The sequence below is a fragment of the Macaca nemestrina genome, chromosome 8, assembly GCF_043159975.1.
Source record: "Macaca nemestrina isolate mMacNem1 chromosome 8, mMacNem.hap1, whole genome shotgun sequence".
In the NCBI taxonomy this organism is placed as follows: Eukaryota; Metazoa; Chordata; class Mammalia; order Primates; family Cercopithecidae; genus Macaca; species Macaca nemestrina.
The window spans coordinates 133442360-133459781 of NC_092132.1; the positions used below are offsets into that span (position 1 = coordinate 133442360).

The window sequence follows — 17422 nt, forward strand, 5'->3', positions numbered from 1 at the left end:
CTGTTTCCTTCATTGCTTTGCTTTTCTGCTGTCAATCAGAACATACTGTGTGTCTGGATAATGTTTCTGCACTCACTTGGAATTCATGTACCACCTCTCTCTTTCCTCTTAAGGCTGCTGGCTCAGCTTGCCCCCTGCACTGCCTGTAGATAGACTGGCCACAGTCCCCTCTTCTGCCCCAGCAAGCATGCTGGTGGGTCTCCTCAGGGTTCACTGTCCTTCTGTCCACTGGCTGCCCAGGTCTCCTCGCTATGTCATGTCCCCCACATATTTCTTCTTCATCTCCCTGCTGGAGGGATTTGAATGCTCTCTGTCCCAAGACAGGCAGAAGAGAAGGTCTGGGGTTTTCTGTTAATGCCCCAGTCCAACCACCTACTAGCCAAGAAACATTTCATTCATTTGATCATATGCTTGTTGAACAAGATGCCAGGCAAGCTAGGTAAGACCTCTGGCATCAGGAAATTTACTTCACCATTGATTGGAGACAGACAATAAAATTCAAATAGGGAGAAAAATCCAGATGGGGATAAATAGTTACATAAAGAAAATAACAGTGAGTCATAGAGGAGGGTGGGGGGATGAAGGGAGAGCTTGAGATACAGAAGCTGAGAGAGTTCTTTCTGTGGAGCTGCTTCTCAGCAGAGATCTGCAGCATCAGAAGGAGCCAGTGAGCTGGTGACCTGGGAAAAGAAAGTTCCAGGCAAAGGGAATGGCCAGTGCAGAGGCCCTGGGGTAAGAATGAGCTTGGTGTGTTCCAGGGACAGAAAGAAGACCAGGGCACCTAGCCCACTGAGTGAAAGGAAGAGAGATATGCCAAGGATGGAAAGGTAGGCAGGGGACAGATGACTGGGGCATTGGGCATTGGTAAGCAGTGTGGACTTTTTAGCAGATGCAATGGTCAGTATTTGTAAGGCTTTACAGGACAGAGATATTACCTGGTTTAATTTACTCTTGCTGCTGCTTAGGAGGGAGATGCTGGTCTCTAGGGCTCCCAGGATAGCAGTGAAGATGGTGAGAGGAGTCTAATAGGGGATAGGTTTGGAGGTACAGATAGCAGGACTTGCCAACACGTTAGATGTGAGTTAGAGAATCAAAGATAACCACGGGAATGAGAACATCTCTTAACATTTATGAACTCTGGTGTCTCTGCTATAAAATAGAGTAAGCCCTCACTTAACATCATCCAAAGGTCCTTGGAAGCTGCAACTTTAGGTGAAGCAAGAGACAACAAAACCAATTTTCCCATAGGCTCATTGGTATAAATGAGTGTTAAGGTCCTACGGCGTATTTCTTGTTGTGAAAACATCACTAAACTTCTAAATGAAGACCCGAACACCTCTAATATTAAACACTGAAATAAATGTGAGCCAAACATACACTTAAGAAAGAGTCATAAAAGGAGTATTACTCATCCAGTTTTTGGTGAATTGGTGAATGACAGCAGTCATAGTGGTGGTGGGTTACATCAAGGAATAAATGTTTGCAAAGTGAGAATTTTTAGGAGCACCTCCTCCCACCACACAGTTTGAAACCATCACAAATCTGGTGGGCTCACTGAGCATTTTCATGCTGCATTGTTTATTGTAATACATTTATAGCATTATCATATAGTTTACAAACTTTTATTTTCCAATAATTCATTCACTTTCCAAACTGCTTATTCCAGTTCAGGATCATGAGCAATCAGAGCCTATCCCAGCAGCTCAGGGTGCCAGGTGAGAGCCTGCCCTGGACAGGATGTCATCCCCCTACAAGGCACACTCACATGTACACCCACACTAGCCCAGTCTCAGAGAATCGAATAGGTCAGTTTGTCTAACATGCTCAGCTTTTGGATGTGGGATGAAAACAAGAGTACCAGGAGAAAACTCATGCAGACATGGGGAGAACATGCCAACTCTACACAGACAGTAGCCCCTGGCTGCAAATGGATTCTTTTTCATCAACACTGTAACAAAATGAGATTGAATGAAACAATGTTATTCAAGGACCTGCTGTAGTTGCATATTTGATGGATATTCAACAACACAAGCAGCTACATAATTGAATGTGAACCTGCACTGCTGATCTGAATCTCATTTAGGAGCAAAACAGAACAAACATGCAAAAGACACACACATACTGCCCTAGCCTGCCCAGCAGCAATCATTTGGTATAGATGGTTGGACTCACCATGTTCTCTCTCTCGGCCTCTGCATGTGCAGTCTTAGAGAACTATTCTCCCTCTTTTCCATCTTCACCCAGCAAATCCTCATATCTCAGGTCTCAGCACAATTTCAATGTTCCAGAGCTTCCTGAGATGTGGCTGGATTCTTCTTCTTTGACCCTACTACTGAAATTGTTGAGATATTTGTCTATTTCCCTTCTTGGTTTCTAATTCTTTAAGAACTGGATCTAAGTTCTCACTGCCTAGCAGAGTTTCCAACTTACAGCAAATATCGCATTTATGTTTGATGAATAGGTGGAGAATCCTGTTCTCCTTCTTTGTCCCTCCTTGCTACCCTGCTTTAGCTAAGCTTCTGTCTTTCTCTCCACTTCTAGCCCCCTGTGCCTTCTCAAATGCCAGTCATCCTTCAAGACTCCGTTCAAAAGCCCTCTTCCCAGCTCAGGCTCATATTTCTCTTTCTAGAACTGCTCGCCTCTCCTTGTGGCTCTGTGCAGAGAAGAGTTAATGGAACAAGCCTGACAACACTCTCTTTATAAAGGCCTGATGGCAAGGTTGCCCTTTGTTGGCATCTGGGAATGTAACCAGTTTCCTATGCTCATATAATACATTTCCTAATTGATAAGCGTGGTTCACAGTGCCTAGGTGGTGTTTATGCTGAACACCTGCTTCCATTCTGGGAAGTTGGAGTGTTGGTACGTGCTACGCAGACTGTGCCTATGCAATCACCCCCAACAAAATCCTCGGCACTGAGTCCTTACTGGGCTACCGTGGGCAGAAATATCACGTACATGTTGCTGCATTTTTGTTTCTGAAGGTTGAAGAGAGTGTGAGGAATCTTGCATGTGGATTCCACCACATTATGCCTGTCCCTTTTCCCCTTATGATTTAACTAAGCATCCTTACCACATCATTGTAATGAATATTAGGTGTGAGGACAATTATATCCTGAGTCTCAGGAGTGCCTCCAGTGAATATCCAGACATAGTCTCAGGGACCCCAATGCATGCTCATTTGAGCACTTAGCATTATTGTACCATTATGTAACTGTCTTTTACTATTATATAACTGATTTGTGTATGAAGGCCTTATATTCCCACAAGATCCTGAAAGACAGATAAGTCTGAAATGCATTTGTATCCTATTCAACTCGTTGCACAGGTCTAGAAATACGTGTGTTCCACAGGAATTCAAGAAATACCTATTGACAGAATGAATGAATGACTGAATGAAACATTAAGGCCACTAGTAGGTGGGACAGTGGCCATGTGGCAGACTGTGGGCAGGTAGTTGAGATGCTTTAATGCTATTAGTGGTGTCCCAGCTCCTAGGGCAAAGGGAAGCTGAATTGATCAGGATTTAGAAGGGTTTTCAAGTAATACCTGGCATTATAAGGTAGCCAAGGAAGGCTCTGCTAAGACACCCAGGAGATAGAGACTGCTGTGCACACAAGCAGGAAGAAGCAGTCATAAGACACCTGGACCTTCTTGCAGACTCTATATCTGGAACCCAGAGGCTCACATCCTGAACATTGTACACTGTACCAGAGGGCTACAGAGTAGCTGTTTGTTTGCATATTTTAACCACCAAAATTGTAGGGATTTGGTTACTTGTGTATATGTACATACACATGTCTTCATATTATTTGCAACATTATGAAAATGGGTGTATATGTTTACATGTGCATGAAGAGATATGTCCTGCACATGACTGTGCATGTGCAGGCTCATATGATTTGCTTAGGCTTATAAGCATTATTACATGAGTTCATGCATTGGAGTGTGCAGGCATGTGTGTTTGCATGCACCCATGCATGCCAGAGCAAACCTGTGTATATATGTGCATGTGCATACCAATCTCTGCTTATCTCTTCTGTGCTGAGAACAGACAGCTGCTTTAATAACATCTGCAACTGAGTGAATGCATTAACTGCTGTGGCCCCATCGTGCTGTCAGAATTGCTTCAGCCCTTTCAGGATTGCCAGTGCTCAATGCAGTTTAAATATATCTCCAGTCCTAATCCCTAAACAAAGACGCAATGATTTCTGCTAAATATGATGGGTTACTTATTAAGATAAAGTCAAGGATACGGGAAGCCACGTCTGGTGAAACACTGATTACCATTCAAGATGGGAGATCATGAAAACAGATGTACCCACTAGCCCCTGGGGAGAAAGGAAGGAAGTTAAAGGAAAGAGAAGCCAGCGAATGATAAAATCAATCAGTGTCCTAGAGGCAGAAAGACCAGAAGTGAAGTGACAGCCCCTCATGCAGACACGTGGAGGTAGGAAAGAGAACGACCAGATTTCTCACTAGCTAGGATACAGCTTGGGGTATTCAATAAGGATCAGGGACCATGAGCCAGGCCTGAGGGAGAATCTCCTGTGAGAGTACCCCAAAGAGTACAGTACCTCTTGCTTTAAAAATATTCCCAGTCAAGGAACAGACCAGGGGAACAGGAAAAGCCATTGCTAGCCCATAAGACATTTGGGGGTAAATAAAGAGGGTGCCGTCTGTTCTCCAAGTGCACCCAGTCCTGGACCAGGAAGCATAGCTTGGTAAGTAGGTCTGGGAGGATGTCAGCTCACCCAGGAATCTTTGTGGGCATGCATGAGCAGATGTGGTACCCTCAGTGCAGAAAAGAAAGGGCAGAGGGGTGAAGACGAGCAAAGCATTGCTCACCCCAGGGAGCAAAGAGGCAATATGAAGGAAGCTGAAGGCATTGCTTTTGATCTTGGGCCCTCCAGCTCTGGAGACATGGTACTTTTTCCTCCTCTACCTCAATCTCTCCAGATCGCCTGGAGCTCTCAATAAGATTTTGGTACACAGAAAAAGCTCAGACTTGAAATATTGAGAGGGAGTTATAGTAAAAAAGCCACAGCTTTCTGTATTAGCTTGGGTCAGTAACTTAACCTTGTTACACTTCAGCCACTTACGTAGCATAGGAATTAGAACATTTTGTTGTAAAGTCCAAATGAGATAACGTAGTCACACATTATTCAGCCTTGTCAACAAATAGTGCTAGAACGTTTGGATATCTATGTGTGAGAAAATAAACACTGGAGCTGGGCACAGTGACTCACACCTGTAATCCCAGCACTTTGGGAGGCCGAGGTGGGCGGATCACAAGGTCAGGAGTTTGAGACCAGCCTGACTAGCATGGTAAAACCCCATCTCTACTAAAAAAAAAAAAAAAAATTGGGATGGTGGTGCACACCTGTAATCCCAGCTACTAGGGAGGCTGAGGCAGGAAAATCGCTTGAAGCTGGAAGGCAGAGGTTGCAGTGAGCCAAGATCGCATCACTGCACTCCAACCTGGGCGACAGAGCAAGACTCTGTCTCAAAAAAAAAAAAAGAAAAAAAGAAAAAAAAGAAAACATTGACCCATACCTCTCACTGTATTAAAAAGTTAAATAAAAATGGATCATAAACCTAAATGTAAGCCCTAAAACTGTTCTACAGAAGGCCTAAGGAAAGTCTTTGTGACTTAGGGTTAATCAATAATTTCTTAGGTGTGACATCAAAAGCCTGATCCAAAAATGAATGATTCTGAGAATAATTATGCTGTGTGAAAAAAAAATCAGAACCAAAAAACTACATAATGTGTGCTGTCATCTATGTACAATTATAGAATATGCAATGTAATCTATAGCAATAGAAAGCATGTATTCCTTGGGGTTAGTGGGATGAAGGTAGTGAGGAGGAGCAAGAAGGAAGAAAAGTGTTGTGAGAAAAATCTGGAGTGGGCAATACTTATGTTCATTATCTTGACTGTGGTCTCAGTTTCATGGATGTACTGCATATAAATCTTACGTCAGTTATACTTCAATAAAGCTATTGAAGAAATTAAAAATAAAATGATAGGTTTTAAAAATATATAAATTTGTATTATTATTATTTTTTGAGACAGACTCTTGCTCTGTTGCCCAGGATGGAGTCCAGTGGTGCAATCTCAGTTCACTTCACCCTCCACCTCCTGGGTTCAAGTGATTCTCATGCCTCAGCCTCCTAAGTAGCTGGGATTACAGGTGCCTGCCACTAAGCCTGGCTAATTTTTGTGTTTTTAGTAGAGACGGAATTTCTCCACTTTGGCCAGGCTGGTCTTGAACTCCTGACCTGAAGTGATCTGCCTGCCTTGGCCTCCCACAGTACTGAGATTACAAGTGTGAGCCACTGCATGTGGCCGATTGATAGGTTCTGATTAATTGATAGCGAAGACAGGAGGCTTATTATAATAAGCATCTAGAGAGATACTCTATTCAGCAAAATCATTGCTTGATTCACTCCACCTGATATTTAAATAATAAACTGATGCTTTAAAACATTCATTTATCTATACTCTTAGACTGGATGCGTTTATTGCACATAAATTAAACCTCTTGTGGGAGAAAAAGCCCAACCAGATGTGAGATTCCAGGATAACAGAAGCCACAGATGATCATTATCAAGACTGAGGTAGATTCCAGCAAATTGAGAAATCTTGAAAAGGTCACTGATTATTCAGCCTTGAAAAGACGTTAAATACTTGTTACAAATAATCCTCTGTATTGAGTGTGGGCTAAATGTTGCCCTGCCCTCTCTGGCTAGCCTTTTATCCATAGGACAGATGCAGAAAGCCATATATAATAAAAGGGCTATGCAGCTGTACTAGAAGAACATCATCCTACTTAGGCTCTTTCCTGCTCTATGTGGAAACTGCGTATATCCTAGAAAAACATGACTGAGGGTTGAGGCTCTACCATGGGAGAGCAGATCCCTAAAATGGCATGAGAATGGTAGATGCTGCTGGAGACCACTTTATAGTGTGAACATACAAGGACAGTTCCCAGCCCTTGGATACTGTTTCCTTCTCTGCAAACCTGAAAGTGGAAGACCTGGGCTACCTAGTAAAGAAGAATATGTTTTCCAGTGTTTTGGATTTAGATGGGTTTTCAAACCAAACTAAGGAGATTCAAAACATGGGAGTTGTCTAGATCTCCCCGCTGTGCATTTTTATCACATTGTTTTCCTGACCCTTTCCTGGTCCTTCCTGGCATCTGTAGGGCTTGGCTCTGGTCACCGTCATGGTTCACTTCTCAGTCCCTGCCTGGGCATATGCAAGTTCTCCTTATTTTGGTTCATCTTACAAGAGTTTGGGGTTTTTGAGAAAGAATTTTATTAGAGAACCCAGAGAAAAAACAAGTCAAAAGCAGAAAGTAAAAATACAAGCACGAAAAAATGATGTAATAACAGAGCAGGGAGCTTTACCTTTTTATAGTCAGGCCATGTTGGCTACCACCTTTTTTTTTTTTTTTCTTTTCTTTTCTTTTTTTGAGACTGACTTTCACTCTTGTCACCCAGGCTGGAGTGTAGTGACACTGATCTTGGCTCACTGCAACCTCTGCCTCCTGGGTTCAAGCAATTCTCCTGCCTCAGCCTCCTAAGTTGCTGGAATTACAGGCACCTTCCACCATGCCCGGCTAATTTTTTGTATTTTTAGTAAAGACAGGGTTTCACGTGTTGGGCAGCCTGGTCTTGAGCTCCTGACCTCAGGTGATCCACCCACCTCGGCCTCCCAAAGTGCTGGGATTACAGATGTGAGCCACCGCCCCTGTCATGAGCCGTTTAATGAGCACCCAAGGCCAATCTGAGTTGGGGCTGATTCTGCATCTTGAATCACCTCTTGGTGAGCCCAGACATATCCCTGCACGTCCCAGGGGTGCACACACATCACCTCTGCAGCTGCTTCCCTCTCTAAAGAAGCTCTTGACTCCTAGACACTTCCCAGTTTGCCCCAGCTTTACGAGGCAGGGGTCATGTCTGTTCACAGTTCTATCCCCAGTGTGCAACACAGCATACAGTATGCAGTAGGTGCTCAGTAAGTGCTTGTTAGAGTAAGAAGTGTCCCTGAGCTTCCGCTGCTGTACTCCTCAGTCCATCTGCCCATTCACCTTTCCTGGAGTCATTAAGGGCTATGACTACAACAGTGTCTCCCCTGACCTGTTGGGTGTATTTTTTTAAACCTGATTTCAAACACTTGCTGGAAATCTGGTTTGATTTCCAGCTCTGCCATGGGCTGACTGGGGAGTGGGGGTCCTCATTTTTCTTATCAATAGAGTGAGCATGAAAATCATAATTTGAGTCACTTAGAGGGTCACTTCAAAGACTCCTTTTGCGAATGCACGACAGTGTTTTGTAATCTGTAAAGGACCACACAGACGTCAGGTGTAGGGGCACAGGACACTTATTCTCCATTTGTCCTCTTCCAGGTGGGGAAACGTCCACAAAGGGAGCTCTTGGGCTTTCATGACTTCTCCGATGGGCACGTTTGAGAGGAGGAGTAGAGCTTGTGTGGATCTGCTCCCTCCTCTCACCTTTCTCGAGCCAGCCTACCTGCAGCTACTTCAGCTCCTTTCTCTCCTTCTCTTAGTGTGTTTCCTGGAGGCAGGCTTGATTTCCAGAGGGGTCTGAGGATGGGTGGACAACCAACAACAAGGGTAGAGTGAAATTAAGCCACCTGGACAAACCTGTTTATGATACAGTCTCTAGCTCTGCCTTTACTGGTAATAACAACATTGTTTTCACACGTCTTCATCTGTCCAATTCCTGAGCCTCTCGCTCAGTTCTGAACTCAGGTAGAAGAAAGAGGTATCATTAGTTGATTCTATTCAATCCCAACTTTTTTTTTTTTTTTTTTTTTTTTTGAGATGGAGTCTCACTCTGTCACCCAGGCTGGAGTACAGTACCACAATTTCAGCTCACTGCAACTTCTGCCTCCCAGGTTCCAGCAATTCTTATTCTCCTGCCTCAGCCTTCCAAGTAGCTGGGATTACAGGCACCCACCATGTCTGGCTAATTTTTCTATTTTTAGTAGAGATGGGGTTTCACTATGTTGACCAGGCTGGTCTTGAACTCCTGACCTCAGGTGATCCACCCTCCTCAGCCTCTGGCTGGGATTACAGGCATGAGCCACCATGACTGGCCTGTCATTTTTTAATTGTAATTATTAAGAATCTTCCCAGAATTCCTTGTATTCAGAATTCCTAGGAGTGGTATTAATTACTTCCCACTCCTGGGCAACAGAACTTGAATTAAAGTCTCTAGAAACTCAGTATCAAGGGCAAACAGCTGCTTGGTGCAGTGGGGAGGGGCTGGAATAGTTCAGTTCTCTGATCTCTCTTCCCCAGGCCCAACTTCATCCTCCTTCCCCATCCCGTGGCCTCCCGGGTCTCATCTCAGGGTCCAGTCAGGGTCTTCTCTTGCACCAGGGCTGTCCCTCTTTTCTTCTACTCTCGCCCCCCTCACCTTGAGTCTAAGCCTCCCTTTAAATCTCCCTGAAGGAACCTTCCCTTTCTCTTGGCACCTGGTGATTGACTCTCAGGGTAAAGTAAGCAGTGCTGATGTGTATGAAGGGCGCACTGCAGAAATAAATTGTGCAGAAGATGAGTGAGAGCTTGGAGAAGAAATGCTGGCCCTGGCAAAAGACATAAGAACCCTGGAGGCTGTGCCCACCGCTCTGTGAGGGATGGACCCATCCAGTCTGAGTTATTACCACATGCCAGATTATCATTTCGAATAGTTCCATATGGCTGCAGGAGGCGCAGGCAGGAGCTCACCACAGCCACTTTCATAATCACCCAGGGCTGATTTTGGCCTGGGGTGCTTGCTGGCATATAGACACCAGAGGACAATTATTGTTGTTATTTTTTACCTGGATGCCAGAAGTCCACAAGGATTAGTGAAATTAATCATACCTTGAGCATGTTTGAGATCTTAGCAATTGAGAGGCCAGAGAGTGAACCATAAAGTAGGCCCCCGGGTCCTCAGGCCTCTGAAGGGGGGGCTCCCTTACATCCCCATACTTTGTACCCATTGTGAAAAGCCAGTTGTATGCTAGGTTTATAGGATATTTGCTAGATTTACAGAGAGGCTTGCTTCTGAAAAGCCACCTTCAGAGACATGATGTTGTGGTACTAAGATCGCCCAACTGGAGGTCAGAAGACAGGTTTGAAATCCAGGATTAGCCTCTGACTAGCTCTTTGACTCTAAGGGAGTCAGACCTCCCCAGCCTCAGTTTCCCCACCTATGAAATGAAAAAAAAAAAAAATATATATATATATATATATGCCTGCTTGCTCTAACCCACAGTGGTGGTATTGGGATCAAAAGACATAATACATTTGAAATTTGTTTCCAAGCTGTGAAACCTTTTTATAAACATGAGACACTGTCGGTGTCTGTGTCAGTCTCCTTCCCTTCTCTTCTGTTTTCCTCTCTCCTCTCTCCCTTCCTCAGGCCTGCTTTACATCAACCTATGTGGCTCATGGGTGTCTGTAGAGGAGTCCTCTGTATTCTGCTTCTATTTTCCATGCCTCACCTCAAACATGTTTATCCTAGTCCTTTTTCTAGAGGTGGTGGGTTCTCCCCCAACCAGGGTGAAGAGCTCCTTCAGAATCAGGCAGTCATGACATAATCTTCGCTTCAGGGTACATGCTACTTCATAGCGTGTGTTCCTATGAAGAAATGGAGCTGTCAGTGTGGGAATTTGGGGCAGGAGGACGAAGGTCAGAGCCCCTGAAGTCCTCCGTGCCTGCAGGTTGGGTTAGGTGGGGTGAACATAAAGCCCTGGAATCACAGAGCTTAGTTTTTTCTAGAGCCTGTCTCCCAGCACCTACCCACTCTGGAGAGCCAAGGACGCTGACGTGTGCATTAAGCATTTTGGTCCAGGAGTATAGTCTCGGAGCAGCCTTCTAAATATTACATTCAGGTTTGGTCTGCCTTTGAACTTGCTAGTGTTTCCCCATCCCTAGAATTTCAAACTAAGGGCTCAGAGCACCATGCTGTACCCCAAGCTGTAGTTGATCTTACATGCCCTGAGCCAAAGTGCCTGCAACAAAAACTAGTCAAATCCTATATTTAACTCGGTGCATCATTCATACTTTAGAAGATGTTGCAGATCGATCAGAACAGGTAGGCTCTGGGGAAGCTCAGCCGAGGCAAGAAGAAATGGCTTGGAATGTAAGTGAATACCCCAAAGACCAGGCAAGAAATCCATCTTTTATTAATCGCTTTATTCATTGATTGGTTGAATCATTCATCTCTTCACCGAAATGCATTGTGGTTTACTGTGTTCTAGGCACACTCCAGCAGGGTTTCGAGGAGAAGGATGAAATGTTTGAACTGAGCCTGGAAGGAAAAATAAATATCTTAGGAAGAGATACAGGAGAATAATAGAATGTGCATGCTGGCTAAAGGAACACCATCAGTAAAGGCTAAGGAAGTAGATGAAGTGGTGTGTTAGTTATTAAACAGGGAAAATGAGGAGAAGGAGTGAGAGGTGGGGCGAAACATATGGATAGAGTGGGAATTCAGAGGGCTTGATGGAGCAGACTAAGGGGTCTAAACACTTTGCTATAGGCAGTGGGGATCTATCTGTATTTTTTTTTTTTTGGTTTGTTTTTTTGAGATGGAGTGTCATTCTGTCACCCAGCTTGGAGTTGAGTGTCACAATCTTGGCTCACTGCAATCTCCAACTCCTATGTTCAAGTGATTCTCCTTCCTCAGCCTCCTGAGTAGCTGCATTACAGGCATGCACCACCACACCTGGCTAATTTCTGTATTTTTAGTAGAGATGGAGCATCACCATGTTGGCCAGGCTGGTCTTGAACTCCTGACCTCAAGTGATCTGCCCACCTCGGCCTCCCAGAATGCTGGGATTATAGACGTGAGCCACCACGCCTGGCCCTTCCATCTGTATTTTGAACGCTGAGACAGGATATCATCAGGCCTGTGGCATTAGAAAGGCAACCTCAGCCCCATCATCAAGGGAGTGGTGCAGGAGGCAGGGAAGAGGATCAAGGCAGGGAGAACAGTTAGAAGACGGCTGCCAGGGAGGCCACAAGGGGCAGGCATGGACAGTGACAGTGGAATTAAAAAGCGGGAATAGCGTGAAGAGATGCTCCGGAGGAGGCTCTGCCATAACAAGGCAGCTGCCTGGATGTGGGATGTGAGGGGGAAGGAGGGGACCAGCTGGAAAGACCAGAGGAGGATGATAAGAAAACATACCCAAGAGCAGAAGCAGGTGGTGAGTGGGAAGATGGACTCTGTTTTGGCCACGCTGAGCTTGACGCAAAATCCTATGAGACGTTCAAGGGAAGCTACAAAGCAGGCATTTGGAGAGGCAAGCCTGGAGCCCCGGAGAGCCAGCGGCTTCAGGATAGGTGGCTGTGTCTGTACGCGGCACTGTTTGGTGACGCTGGAGCCTTCTGTCGACCATTAGAAGCTCCAAGCTGCAGGGAAAAGGTTGGGGAAAAAAGGAGAGCTGATTTCTTCCCTCTCCTCTCTTCTCCTTTTCCTACATGGCTTTTCCTTTCTGCTCCACAGTGTTTCATTACGTGGACAGACAAGCTTATGTTGCCCTCTCCACTCCAGCATCTGTCTGTCTGTCTATCCTTTCTGTCTTTGTCGCTCTCTTTCTCTCTTCCTCTCTCTCTTGTTCTCTCTTTCTCTTTCTTTCTCTTTGTCTCTTTGTCTCTCTCTCTTTCTTTCTCTGTCTGTCTCCCTTCCCTTCCTTTTCTTCCCTTCCCTTCCCGTTCTTTTATTTATTTTCTTCTTCCTTTTTTTTTTTTTTTTTTTTGGACAGAGTCTCACTCTTTCACCCAGGCTGGAGTGGAGTGGCTCTATCTTGGCTCACTGCAACTTCTGCCTCCCAGGTTCAAGCAATTCTCCTGCCTCAGCCCCCCTGAGTAGCTGGGACTACAGGCATCTGCCACCGTACCCAGCTAATTTTTGTATTTTTAGTAGAGACGGGGTTATACCATGTTGACCAGGCTGGTCTTGAACTCCTGACCTCAGGTGATCTGTCCCCCTTGGCCTCCACTCTAGCATCTTTGTATCCTCATGGGGTAAATGACAGGATGCCACGGACTGATGCAGCGGTCACAAGATGGGTAGAGCCCTAAGGCTGGAGTTGACAAGGAAAGGATGGTCCCCCACTGCCACATGGAGGGGGGACCCTATCATTAGTACATGTTTCTGCATATTTACTGAGATCATGCTACCACCTAAGACCATGTATACTAATCGATGAGCTTCTCTTGATTTACCCAATTCAGCACACCTTTTCTGATCTCCCCGGCAGGGATGTGGTTTCTGTCCCTGGATCTAGAGTGTGGCAAGCCATGTCCACCTCTGCAGTTCGCTAATGGTATTTCTGTCACAAGGAAGGCTCTTCCTCCTTTCTCTCCTCATTAAGAGTAAATCTTACCTTCTTTTGGATTCAGCATAAGCCCCAGCTTCTCCAGGCCACCTTCCCCAATTAATCCAGCCCACTAGGGAAATTCACCTCCTGCGCTAAACAAAGAGCGTGCCCATTTTATCACTGAATTCTGTATCTCCTGTTTCTTAACGATTTTAATCAGTTGCCCTCTCCTTCATGGGAGAGCACAGCCATCACAAAACTGTCAAGCTGGAAGAACACTTGGAGCCCCCGCCCCCCGGCCCTTATTTTCTCCTTTTTCCTCTGTTGTGGGGATCTAGGTAATTGGCAGAATGCAGAATGACAAGTTCTAGAAAGTTCATGACCTGTTCTTTAGAAAAGGCAAAGTGCTGCTCAGGAAAGAGTGAGAAGAAGTAATAGCTCGAGAAGAACTGGAGAATGGGGTGGGAGAAACCAGGACTGGCAGAGAGCTACAGTGGATCAGAGGTTTTGAGAATCCGGGGCACAAGTTTTAGAATAGCCGCTCTCCTTCAACGAGGAGAACAGAGGTGACAAATGGGTGGTGATGACTTGGTTTTTGCAGTTTGTCATGACAGGCAAAGCTTTGGGGCATTTTAGAACTATTTAAACTGTTTTTTTTTCTTTTATTGCTATTAATATTACAAAGATGTTCAATTGTATTTCTGCTGTAATTAATAAAGTATAAAATAAATTACAAGTAACTTTGTGTCAAGAATATTTTAAACTCTTATCATCATTGAGAATAGTGAACAATCCCTGGGACATTTTAGAAAAAAAGAAATCAATAAAATTTTAATGAACATGGATTATGTGCCTTGCTTATGCTAGATACTGTGGGCAATTTCAAAAAACAAATCAATAAATATATTATTCAAAGTATTGTTTAGGAGACATTTAAAATATACAGAGGAAAATGGTAGCCACTGTCCATATGGCACCATTCAAAAAATAATATCTGAGTCTTCGTTTTTAAGAAAAATTATCTTCTTTAAAAAAAAAAAAGTAAATGATTTATGTTTTAAACAATATGGGAAAACACAGAGATGACTAAAAATCACCCTCAAATCACACCACCCAATAGTGATCATGATTTTAACTAGGTAAACATCTTTTTGAATGTCTTTCTGTACAAATATAAAGATAAAAGGGGTAGATGAAGCTGCACTTTTAGGGAAACAGTTACATAATAGGTCCCTATTTTAAATTTAACATAATTTTATTATAATTTAACAGAAGGGAGAAAACTCATATTAAACTTTAAGAATCTCTGAACTTCAAATAATTGTATTGTCACCACAGGGGAGAGCTTTTCTTAAAAGATCACTTTCCATTTAAAAAGAGAGATTAAAACACATTAAGAGGTGAGAGTTGTTTTTCTTAAGTGGTGTTTGCCCTTTTAATCTCTCCGTCTCTCTTTTTAAAATTTAATTTAATTTAATTTTTTGGTCCTCTCCATTGACAGTGATTATCTAGGCTACTTTTCTATGGCAGTAATTTGGTTTCCAGAGATGTCTGTTGTGTTCCTTGCTTTTCAACTTTATTTATTGGTGACAAATGATGTTTTGGTTCCCGGTTTGTTTTTTTTTTCCCTTTTAGAATTTCAATCTCACGTTTTATGTCATTTTTCTGTTTTATCATCTTTTCCTTGAATTCTCATTTTACTGACAATTTCTTAGGTTATTTTATATCAAGGGTTGATAAATGATTTATGTAGATGGCTAGATAGTCAAATATTTTAGGGCTTGTGTGCCATAGCTGTAACTATTCAATTCTGCCATTATAGCCTTAAAGCAGTGGCAGAGAATACATCAACCAATGAGTGTGGCTGTGTTCCAATAAAGCTTTATTTACAAAAATGGATGGTGAACCATTTATGTATGTTTCCCTTGTTTACCATCTGCTAATGATTTTGTGTATGTGGGAAGGGGATTGCTATAGTTTGGATCTTTGTTTCCCTAAAACCTCATTTTGAAATTTGATACCCCATTTTGGCATTGGGTTTAATAGGAGGTGTTTGGGTCATGGGGGAATATCCCTCATGAATGGTGTGGTGTCGTTTCCACAGTAATGAGTGAATTCTTGCTCTATTGGTTCCCATGAAATCTGGTTGTCAAAAAGAGCCTGACACCTGTGCTATCACTCCCTCTTCTTGCTTCCTGTCTCACCATGTGTTCTCTGCACTGCACACACCAAGTCCCCTTCCCCTTCCTCTGTGAGTGGAAACAACCAGAGGCCCTCACCAGAAGCAGATGCTGGTGCATTCCTTTTGTACAGCCTGCAGAACTATAAGCCAAATAAACCTCTATTCTTTACACATTACTCAGCCTCAGGTATTCTTTTATAGCAACACAAATGGACTAAGACAAGAATATTTCTCTTTAAAAATGTTTGTTGTAGGACAGGAGATAGAAAATGTTAGATGTAGTTTCAAGTGATTGCTTTAACCCAAAAATACTGAAGTTTTTTTTTTGTTTTGTTTTTGTTTTTTTTCTAATTGTTTTTTGGAACATGAGTCTTGTGGTCATGGCTGAGACGGTGCTGAGATTGGCCACTGGTAGAGCAGTGCTACTTGGGTTCCATTTAGATGGAAAAAGTGAGGCCCAGAGAAGTACAGGAACTTGCTCAAAACACATGTGAGATCAGTCTTAAAGGTGAGACTTGAACATAGATTTTTTTTTTTTTTTTTTTGAGATGGAGTTTCACTCTTGTTGCCCAGACTGGAGTGCCGTGGCGTGATCTCGGTTCACTGCAAACTCCGCCTCCCAGGTTCAAATGATTCTCCTGCCTTGGCCTCCCAAGTAGCTGGGATTACAGGCATGTGCCACCACACCTGGCTAATTTTGTATTTTTAGTAGAGACGGGGTTTCACCATGTTGGTCAGGCTGGTGTCAAACACCTGACCTCAGGTGTTTCACCAGCCTCGGCCTCTGAAAGTGCTGGGATTACAAATGTGAGCCACTGCACCCCGCTGAACATAGATAATTAAAAAAAATTTAACTGAGGCGAAGTTCACAAAACATAACATCAAGTATTTTAAAAAGAACAATTAAGTGGTGGTTTGTACATCTACAGTGTCTGACCATCACATCTATTTAGCTCAAAAACATTTTTATTGCCTCCAAAAGAAGCTATGCCCCATAAAGCAATCACTCTTTATTTTCCCCTCACCCCAGCCCCTGGCAATCACCAGTCTGCTTTCTGATTCTATGGATGTGACAATTCTAGATATTTTATACAAATGGAATTATTTCAATACATACTGTTTTATGTCTGGCTTCATTCACTTAGCATAATACTTTTGAAGTCCATCCACATTGTTGCATGTATTAGTACTTCATTCTCTTTATGGCTGAAAATATTTCATGCTATGTATATACCACAGTTTATTTATTCGTCTGTTGACGGACATTTGGGCTGTTTCCACCTTTTTGCTTTTTCAAATGGTGCTGCTATGAAGGTATATGTAGATGTATTTGTTTAGTCCCTGTTTTCAATTCTTTGGGGTATATTCGAGGTGTGGAATTGTTGAACCATATGGTAATTATATGTTTAGCTTCTTGAGGAACTGCCAAACTTTTCCACAGAGGCTGAACCATTTTATATTCATGTGCAAGTTTTCCAATTTTGCCACATCCTTGCTAACACTTCTTATTTTCTGGAGTTTTGTTTTGTTTTGTTTTATGAACACAGATTTTGACTTTCAGTGTTCTTATCTTAGGAGGTTATAGGATTTGTCTTACATTTTCCACTTGTAATTTTTTTTTGTAATTATAATACCTGGCATATTTCAGGGCACATAACTCATAACATTAAATGCTTTATTGATACATTTTCTCCAGAAAGTATAAATTCTCATGAAGTGCTCACAGATCTTAATAACAATAAAATTTCAAAATATTGTTTAAACAAAGTTAGTTGTAATTCATTTTCGAGTTTAAGAATCGCAGTTGAAATAACAGCTGAATCTCTTTATAATTCTCAATCTAGGAGAAATAGGAAGGCTGGAGTGCCCATCTGCGAGGGTTGATGTGGAGGTGTTTA

The 17422-nt window shown here is 43.1% G+C and overlaps 1 long non-coding RNA gene across 2 annotated transcripts in view; it reads left to right on the forward strand.

Moving 5' to 3' along the window:
• Positions 1–619: 619 nt before the first annotated feature.
• LOC105482106 (uncharacterized) overlaps positions 620–17422 on the forward strand; it is a 180882-nt gene continuing 164079 nt past the window's right edge. The window contains exon 1 of one of the 2 annotated variants that reach the window (XR_011607169.1): positions 620–732. This is a non-coding gene — a long non-coding RNA (uncharacterized lncRNA). Of the gene's footprint in view, positions 733–754; positions 828–17422 lie in introns of those variants that run through there. The other variant, XR_987389.2, reaches the window with a different exon arrangement.